Source organism: Miscanthus floridulus, chromosome 6, assembly GCF_019320115.1.
Source record: "Miscanthus floridulus cultivar M001 chromosome 6, ASM1932011v1, whole genome shotgun sequence".
In the NCBI taxonomy this organism is placed as follows: Eukaryota; Viridiplantae; Streptophyta; class Magnoliopsida; order Poales; family Poaceae; genus Miscanthus; species Miscanthus floridulus.
This window is the reverse complement of record NC_089585.1, coordinates 140,370,454-140,379,740: the sequence shown is the minus strand read 5'-3', so window position 1 is coordinate 140,379,740 and position 9,287 is coordinate 140,370,454.

Genomic DNA, 9,287 nt, shown 5'->3' with positions numbered 1-9,287 from the left:
GGGAGGCGTGCGGGCGGCGCATGCAGGGACCAGGGAGGGAGGTGGGCGGGCGGCGCATGCCTGGCTCTCCTCCTTTTGCGTGTTGGTTGTTGGAGAAGGTCTATTTTGGGTAGGGGATGATTTTACTGTCCATGACCCAAAGCATGGAATAGGTATTGTGTATGGATGGCTGCTGTTGGAGACAGTTAGTATTATTATTGTGTCCTCTCCCCAATTTTACAGTGTTGCTGGAGGTGGCGGCAGTAAATAGAGCATTCGAATCGGCTGGTGTGCAGTACTGCGGTCACTTGTGTGCCGTTCACTTCTTGGGTGAAACTGGAGCCGGTCAATTCTTGGATCGGGGTCGGGCCGGCGCCGGTCTTCCCAGCAAAGCGGAACGCCAACAGGAGGCCGGAGCCACCAGGCAGCCAGTCCTCTTCCTCTCGGCTCTCTCGCCCGGTCTCATGGGCGGGGCCCGCGAGGATCCCGGGGCGAGATCCGCTGACGTCACCCCTGTGCCAACCCCCGGGCAACCTCTAATAACTCTCCTCGTCCCGTTCCATTTGCGTTCCTACCGATGCGTGCCGTGCTTGTCCCTCCGCCAGGTGGGGCCCGCAGGGAAGGGTCCATGTGACCCGTCATGATCTTTGCTTCTCGACGCAGCAGTCAGCAGCGCACCTCGGCGACTTCGCATGGGTGGGTGGCTAGGCCGGTGGGGCCTCGACGTGGCTCACCGGCGCCGGGGCTGGGCCCTGTCTCGACGACTCGACGCCCGTACACACAGGATCGACGGACGAGATCGCTCCGGCTCTTTCCGAGTGGTTTTTTTATGCCTCAGGTCTTCAACTATCTGAAATCACGTACTAACTCACACCACAGCACCACACGCACATATACATACGCAAGCTAAATCCACACCTTAATGAGAGGCTTCCGAAGTCTTCTAGGCTTCGCAACGAAGAGGCTTACACGTGACTGAGAGATATCCGAAGTCTTTCAGACTTCGCACATGACGGGCACGTTATATTGACCATTGTGACGCATCCACGTGTGAGGCAATAGAATTTATATAGGAAACTATTGTTCCTGGTGGAAAATCACACTGTCGGTGCAGAAAGTAACCAACAAGTAAATATTTGTAGTTTTGTCGTACGTTATAATCGGAGGTGGCCTAGCACTCAATGACACATGGTTTATACTGGTTCAGACAACATGCCCTACGTCTAGTTTGAGTCGGTCGGTGACTTTATTCCTGAGCCCAGGTGCTCGAAGTTTATAGTGGGATTACAAACGAGAAGGAGAAAGATGGGATGTACAAGAGGTCCGGTCGGCTCCGGTCGAAAGGGCCCAGGGCGACAGCAACTCCGCTATGAGCTAAATGTTTAAGCGTGTGCTTGAGGTCCGAACCTAACGGATATGTGGTTGTGAACCAGTGAACTTGATCAATCTGGGTTAACTTGAATCCACTTGGATTAACTATCTTTCTTAGGTGAGAGCGCATCCCCTTTTATAGATGAAGGGGATAGCCTTACAAGTGAGAGGGAGAGAGTTCGTATGCTTCTAAGTCTTGTTGCCCACGTCGGTGGGTACAAGATGATGGTAGGCGTCCACAACACTATTGGATGTCAGATGCACGTGGGAGGTTACGTCGTCTTTGTTCGGGTATGGTAGATGCCGGTACCTGCAAATATCGTTGATGCCCAGAGACATGTGAGGAGTTTCACCATGTTCGCTCGGTACGGTAAATTCCGGCGCCCACAACACTGTCGATGCCCAGAAACTTGTCTATCTTCGAGCCAAATACCGAGGTTTGTCTCCCGGTGTACTTGGTGATGTTGGTGGTCGGCCGGAAGCGCTGTGGGAACGACGCTCTACGGATACGCCGGTCAAATGCCCATGGCCCCGGACCCTCAGAGCTGGGACTCCGGTCGTCCGGTCGATGACCGTGCCTAGGGTGCGTTTCACCACTCTCCTCGATGGTTTGGCCGAGGTCCGTATTGCCTACTCTTGCCGCCGCCCGGTGGACGTCATCATCATGCCGGGCCCGATGCCGGTTGCTGATGATGCTGCGAGCGTCCTAGTGCGGACCGAGCCGCTCGTGTATCGGCGGTCGGTGTGGAGCAGGGGCCAGGTCGGACCGAGGCACGGCTGCCGACCCCCGAGCCACACCTGGTGGCTGTAGCGGCGAGCGAATGGAGCGATCCATCTGGCACATCCCTGTTCCCCCGATGGAGAGAGAGGGCGTGTGTCGAAGTCGCGATGCAGAGCTTTCCGCCTATTGAACAGCGGTGGCTTCTACTAGGACCCAGAGGTTTTGATAGACTGCCCGCTCCTAGGGGTCGATGGGCTCTGGAACGCCGCGTAGAAGCATTGCTGCAGTAGCGATGTTCTAGCCAGCCCGAGCGAACTATGTGAGATCATTCCCCTTGTTCATGATGTCGTGCTATACCGAATGCGCCAGCACAGACGGCGGCTGGTTCTGCCGCTGTTGCTGTAATTCCTCGATGTGTGCTTGCACAGACGCGAGGGCCCCCATACGTGGGTGTAGAGGGGTGTGAGTCTATGTAGATTCCACAACCACTGGTGGCTATCCCAGAGCGTCTGTCATAGCGCACATCCGGGATAGACGGTGGCGAGGTGCCACGTCGCCGATGCTGGAGCCGTCGCTCTTACCCTCGTCATTCGGGAGTTTGTTGAGAGTGGCAGATGCATAGCTCACCATTCCCACGAATTCGGATGTGAGGGGGGATGGCGCCAGCATCCTTCAGAGCCCACGAGCGTACGCATCCGCGGGGGACGTGAGGCCGTAGGGGAACCGATCATACGGTATTCGTGGCACGGGCAGTACGGTCCCTCTGGATGATCGGTGGGAGATAGTAGATAAAGAGTAAATAACAGTACGCATATTACTTACAGCGGGGTTTGAGCAGAGAGTTTGGTCAGAATGAAGCGTAGATGTCGCGTCGTTGAAGTCGTGTGTCCCAGAGTCGATGGAGGGCGCCCCTCCGATGGATGCCGGAATGAGTGCCTCCTCACGAAGGTGTAGTACGTCGAGCCGGTCGGCGACGAAGTTTAGGCTTACGAAGAGGAAGGCCTAAGATGGCTCAAAGACGGGTGGAACCCACATCCCAACAGGTGAGAGTACGGGAAACTCCAGCGAGCCGAAGCGAATCGTATCGCCTGAGCCCGCCACGGCGAGGGTGGCGGAAAAGTGGGCCATCCGATGACCAAAAAGTGTTGAACGTACAACATCTTTCCCACGGACGTCGTTAACTTTCGGTGCAGAAAGTGACCAACAAGTAAATATTTATAGTTTTACCGTACGTTATAATCGGAGGTGGCCTAGCACTCAATGACACAAGGTTTATACTAGTTCAGGTAACGTGCCCTATATCCAGTTTGAGTCGGTCAATGACTTTATTACTGAGCCCAGGTGCTGAAAGTTTGCAGTGGGGTTACAAACGAGGAGAAAGATGGGGTGTATAAGAGGTCCGGTCGGCTCCGGTTGGAAGGGTCAAGGCCGACAGAAACTCTGCTATGAGCTAAGTGTTCAAGCGTGTGCTTGAGGTCCGAACCTGGAGGTTCTATGGTTGTGAACTAGTGAACTTGATTGATCTAGGTTAACTTGAATCCACTTGGATTAACTGCCTTTCTTAGAAGAGAGCGCATCCCCTTTTATAGATGAAGGGAATGGCCTTACAAGTGAGAGGGAGAGAGTTCGTATGCTTCTAAGTCTTGTTGCCCACACCGGTGGGTACAGGATGATAGTAGACACCCACAACACTGTTGGATGTCAGATACACGTGGGAGGTTACGTCGTCTTTGTTCGGGTATGACAGATGTCGGTACCTACAAATACTATTAATGCCCAGAGGCATGTGAGGGGTTTCACTATGTTCGCTCGGTATGGTAAATCCCGGCGCCCACAACACTGTCGATGCCCAGAGGCATGTGGGGGGCTTATCGTATGTGAGTTAATCGGCGCCCACAATACTGTAGAGGAAAATGTCGGCGCCTACAACATTGTTTGTGTCAGGGTGGTTGCAGAGTACTGTTCCTGCAGGTGTATAGGGTACGGTCCCTGGTATTGTGGTTTGATTTGAGCGCCTTGCCTTGCTTTCTTCATTCGTTCCCAGGTCCTTTCCAGGCGGGCGTCCCCGGTCGGTTGGTCCCAGTCGGCTCTGGTTGCGCCAGTCGGAGAAGAGCTGTGAGCAGGGCTTCTACGTACCTCGGTTGGAGACGTGGGGTCGGAGTCGAAAGTAGTGCTTTGGCCAGGCCTTTCGGTCGGAGAGGTTGTCCGGAGGCGGCTGGAGTTGGAGCGAGCGCTTCGGTCGGTGAGGTGGGCCGGAGGCGAAAAACAGGTGCCGCTTCTCCTCGGCCAGACCTTCCGGTCGGTGATTGGATCGCCCTCCTGGCCTGTTTGTTCAGGTACTTGGGCCGGCCCATGAGTTGCTCACTGTCTGCTTGGGCCGGGCCTTTTATTGAAAAGCCGGTCTACGAGGGACCCCGAGTTTATGAACCCGACACACATGCTCGAGCAAGCTCGAACCATGACCGGTGGCCTCCACTCCTGGAGAGCTCACCATCCAAGCTACGGTTCGGTCCTCAAGTTCGTTCCGCGTGGTTGTTCCAAGACAGTGTGTCTAAAATGATTTTTTTCAAAAAAAAATGTTATGTGCACCATTATTGCATCTTTTTTTTTCTTCTCCTTTTCCCATTGGGGCCAGCCAAGGGATTAATTCTGAAAGAGAAGATATCGTTGTTAACTCCATTATATTCTTCAAAGGCTGCCCTGCCTCTACACAACTTATTCGTCAAAGGAGACCTTTTCTCTTGAGCAAATGATGTGCCTTTGGGAGACGAAGATGATGGCGAGAAGGAATGTGTTATCGAGAACCTTAAAAAGTCAGGGTCAGCACTAATCCTCGGTATCATTTTTCTGGCCTACTAGACCAGATTCCCCTACCTGCATTTTCGCCGATTATTTAATTGCTCACATCAATGTGATTGTGATTTGTGAAGGTGTTTAGAGGAGCAAAACTGCAAAGCGACGAGGTGAAGGCCAGACATGGTTGATGCAAAGTAAGAGGCTTGGTGCCCTGTAACCATCATCCAGGGTGCCTAATGAACTGGGTTGTTTACTTTCACTCATAAAAAATGATATAGCGCATGTTTATGAGTTATGCATGGTTAATTGTTAGCTTTGACTTTAAATTAAGTACCTCCCTCCGTCCTAAATATAGTGCATTTTAGAGGTTTTATGATATTTTTGAGAATATAAAAGATGTATATGCCCTCACTTTATTTTCTAATAAGACGCTATCATCATTAATATGATTAATAGAGGTTGTTTGATAAATGACTACCAAGTTTGTGCAACTATTTAGTACATTACATAATTGTTTTATGTCTCCTAAAATTCCTTATATTTGGGTATACTTTTTTATTATTTATATGCACTATGTTATAGGACGAAGAGAGTAATTAGCTACTCCCTCCGTCTTGATCCAAGTTTGTCCTAAAACAAACTATGTTAACTTTGACCAAAATTATAGAAAAAATATGGTTACAATGAACATCAAACTAGTATCATTGGACACATTATGAAATATATTTTTATAGTTTACATTTGATGTAATAACTATATATAGTTTGCTCTAAGATAATTACGATTTATGAAAATTTATAAGTTTGACTTTTAGAAAAGAGCAAGTTTGGTTAAAATCGTGATTTCACGCATGGATGTGCGTACATGTGTTTGGCCAACCATGCTTATATAAGTTACAAGTTGTGGCCTATCTGTCCGTTTTAGACTTTTAGGTCAACTGCTATGGTTCATTGGCTTTATTATTTTTATGTGTCGGGTCAATTATCTAATAGGTACTACACCAAATTCCCTTCCGTAGCCAAATTGGATTTTGAGGTGGAGTTTTGTTTTTTGAGTCTGTTGATGCTTGAGCAGCTAGCGTCCGATGTATAGGTCACTTACATAAGTGTGGACTAATTCTTCTTATATTTAATTAATTATTAAAGAGGACGAAGCACAGGAACCCTGCATATTTTCTTCTTCATCTGCTAGCATATGTATTCAGAATTCAGTAAATGTAAGTGGATGGAATTTTAAGTCAAAACCACCGTGGTGGTTTGACTTTGGGGTGTGGTAGTAACCTAAAACAGTTGCTTAGCTGCTAGTGCTGACGATCCCTGATGGGTATGATCGATCCCACACTTGCTCCAAGGACAAGCTTGTTCCTAGTTATGTATCCTCCAGTGGATGCCTGCATGGATGTGATAGAACTAGTTTATGTTCCTGTAGCAGTGGCCGGCCCTTGGTTTTTTTTTCCCGAAAAGACGGCAAAAGCTTTGCCGTGATTTCTATTAGACGATGGAAAAAAAAAAGTCAAATGTCTACCTAGTTTTTTGAGCGGAAACTAGGTCAAAAAAACCATACAACTCAGAAGAGTGCTCCACTCGTCTTAACAACTTTGGTACAATAATTGAGTAACTATCACAACTCACACCACTACTTTATCCAACTTAGTCAGAACCACCCAGCTAGACAACTCAACTAGAGTAATATATGTAAGAGCACTCGCTAGTGGATGTGGCCTTTATGTGTGTAGTGTACTAGGTAGGTTGTGTTCTGCTTATCTTCTTCAGCTGTTCGCCACCACATGCATCCGTGATCTGCTTACGCAGATGGGCGATACGGACGGGATACACACATCCATCTAAATCGAGGCAGCACCGAATCGCAGGCAGCCGCGTTTGCACCGCACCGCACATGCAGGCTCCTATGATCTCCATCGGGAAACGCCATTAAAAAACGAAAACGGGGAAAGCAAGATTTGCATACGTACGGAATTACTCCATCCACATCCACCCGTCCTATCTTTACTCATATGAACGAGCTCCATACTTTACCCAACACGTGATACGCGTTAACAAGTTGGGCGTATCCTCTGAAGATTCAAATCAGATTCACCCCTGATCGAGGTCCGGTTTGTATGTTCTAGTATTAAGATACCATGGTATTAATAAACCGTAGTTTCAGAACCTACTATAGATACGCAAAATCACGATTTAAAGAAAACGGGTCGAGAACGAACTTTTTAAAACTAAAAAAAAACAGCTCAGCAGTATTATGGTTTCCAAAGTCGTAAATTTGTAGTATCCAAACACTTCATGGCACTTTAAATCAATGGATTTTACAAAACCATGGTTTTTTTCTTTCTTTCTAAAACTCAAAAAAAAAAAACAGAGCCCAAACCCAAACTGAAAGGCTCTGAAAGAGCCCAGGCCCATCTGAACCAGTCCGGTTCAGCACAGCCCTGACCCGTCATCTCGTCACCCACAGGAGCTCTGAAAATTCCACTGCAGTAGCAGGCAGGAAGGATCTGCCTGTCCCAATCGCCAATCCCCAATCCCCAATCCCAAGTCCCAGCGGCGAGCGCTGAGAATTTCCGGGAGCAGCATTATCAGGCTAGGACGGCGAGCGTAGACCAAATCATCAGGGTCACCAACTGAATCTCGTACGGCCGATTTGAGGATTTCCCTACTGTTCAAAGATGCTCTTCTCTCGGAGGAAAAGGGAACCGAGAAGGAAGGAAAGATGCACTGTACCTTCAGCAGATGGCCACTAGGACATGCATGTCTGCCGCCCTTGCTGCTTGTGCCGCTGAGCTGAGTTGACACTGGGACTGAGAGGGGTTACATGCCTAATCGGAGAACCTTTTGAGTTTGAGCCGTGCTAATACAGAAGCTTATTTCACCCGTACGCTGAAATTTGGCTTACGCTGATACTTATGCTGAAATATTGTGAGAAAAAAGCATTATTTCATGACTGCAAAGTAGCTCAAATGAATAGGAAAATGATTGCTACACGCCTGCTGCACGTACAGGGGGACTGCCCGCACCCGCGTCTGGGCCATTGCACGCACAGGCGAGGACTGCCCGCGCCCCTGCCACCATCACCCTCCACTTCCCGTGCCCACCGCTGCGTCGCGTTGCGCCACGCTCAATCCCTCCGCTTCCCACACGCATGCACAAGGCCCAGCAGCTGCAGGAGGCGATTGCAGCAGGTGGGTCCCACTATAACATGTGCAACATGCGATCTACTTTTGCATCATTTTCAGCTAAAACACCTGCAACATACGCATGAAACAGCTGGAACACTTGCAACATACGTCCGAAACAATAGGAAAACACGTGTATAACCATTGCAAAATATATGCAACATACAGATGAAACACTTACAAACATATGTTTTAAGCAACTGAAAACACTTGAAACATATGTTTGCTACATGCATGTATGTGCAACATTCAGATCTACTTTTGAAACATCTAGATGAAACACTTGCAACATACGTCTGAAACAGATGAAACAGTTAGAACATACACTTGAATCATACATGTATAACCATTGTAACATGTGCAACATCCCGATCTACTTTTGCAACACCGATATAAAATACTTGCAACATACCTCTGAAACATACATCTGCAACATGCGCTTTCAACGCAATATCTCCTTGCTGCTTAGGAATGGAGGCTTGTTGGCGCGTGGAGTTCATCATTGTGGAGCTCGCCGCTCCGGTGGAAACTGTCACGGAGAGAGCATGCGATGTGGCAGACGTGGAGAGGGAGAGGCGAAGGTATTAGCTACTGGCACAAGCTGCCACCGGAAACGAGTGAAACCTGGCAGGCAACCAGAGGCTAGGGTTGGGGTAGGCTGGGCGGCGCGATCGAGCGGCCACGGTGGCGGGATGTCGTGGTGAAGGCAGGCCACACGGTGGAGGCAGAGTGGGGAAGGCGGGTGGCGCGATGGAGCAGCAGCGACGACCGGATGCCGGTGGAGTTGGCCACGGGGACAAGATGCGGCAGTGGAGCGAACGCGTGGCCCGGATGCAGCAGTGGAGCTGACGCGTGTCAGTCTAGGCGTTCGGTTAACCAAAACCGATCGGTTCGGTTCTTCAGCTAATTCGGTTACCTAAAAAGAAGGGACCGATCGGTTACTTTGAAAATGCGGAACCGAGGAATTTCATATTCGGTTAATTCGGTTCGGTTCTAACCGATGGAACCAAATTTTCCAGGAACCAAGAAACAACACATTCAATTGCAAAATTCAGCAGTATTTTGCATGATTTTCATGCAGTCAAAAGGAACAATTTAAACAACAATGCAGCATAAAACAACAATACAACACATATATGTTATTGTTCTCTCAAATATTAAAGCATAGAGCAATATTCAAGCCTACAGTAAAAAGAACAAGAGGTCCAACAGCTTAGTTCTGTTATTTCAGGT